Source organism: Grammomys surdaster, unplaced genomic scaffold (genome assembly GCF_004785775.1).
Source record: "Grammomys surdaster isolate TR1022 unplaced genomic scaffold, NIH_TR_1.0 125769, whole genome shotgun sequence".
NCBI lineage: Eukaryota > Metazoa > Chordata > Mammalia > Rodentia > Muridae > Grammomys > Grammomys surdaster.
The window spans coordinates 499,944-501,097 of NW_021620600.1; positions in this window are offsets into that span (position 1 = coordinate 499,944).

Sequence of the window (1,154 nt, forward strand, 5' to 3'; positions counted from 1 at the left end):
CCCCCCCCATGGCCTCTGCATCATCTCCTGCCTTGAGGTTCCTGCCCTGCTTGAGTTCCTCTCCTGATTTCATCCAAAGATGAACAGTCATGTGGAAGTCTGGGTTTTTTTTTCCCAACCCTTTCCTCCTAAATTTGCATTTGGCCACTGTGTTTTATCACAGCAACAGTGAGCCTAAACTAAGACACCCGGTTCAGTGGCACATGCCTGTAACTCCAGCATTTTGGAGGCTGTAGAAAATTTCAGAGGTACAAAAGAATTAGATCACAAATTTAAGCCCAGTTTAACCTCTATGACAAGACCTTGTCGGGGTGGGGATGTCTAGAAAGTTCTAGAACTACACTATTCAATATGGTGGCAAGAACCTACATATGGCTATTAAAATTAAAATTAATTTCCTTGCTGGGTGGTGGTGGAATACACCTTTATTTCCAGCACTCTGAAGGCAGAGGTAAGTGAAACTCTGAGTTTGAGGTCAGGCCTGTCTTCAGAGTGAGATCCAGGCAAGCCAGGGCTATGCAGAGAAACCATGGGAAAAAACTTACAATTAATTTCCTCAGCCAGGCACTGGTGGTCCACACCTTTTAATCCCAGTGCTAAGGGAGCAGAGGCAGGAGGGATATTTCTGAGTTTGGGACTAGCCTGGCCTATAGAGTAAGATCCAGGATAACTAGGACTATACAGAGATCCCATCTTGAAAAAACAAAATAAATAATGTATATGGATGTTTTGCTTGCATGCCCGTGTACCGTGTACATGCAGTCCCTCCAAGACCAGTAAGGCTGTCAGACGCTGCAGAATTAGTTATACTGGAGCTGAGAAAAGAACCCAGGCTTCTACAAGAACAGCAAGTGTTCTTAACCGTTAAGGCCGGCACATGGACCATTATTTGACACATACACCAACATGTCTACTTTTCATGTTATCTGTCTTAATTTTAAAAAATAGTTTCTGGCTGGGCAGTGGTGGTGCACACCTTTAGTTCCAGCTCCAGCAAAGGCAGAGGAAGGTGGATCTCTGTGAGTTCAAGGCCAGCCTGGTCTACAAGGTGAGTTCCAAGACAGCCAGGGTTACATAGAGAAACCCTGCCTTTAAAACCCAAATAGAAGAGAGAGAGAGAGAGAGAGAGAGAGAGAGAGAGAGAGAGAGAGAGA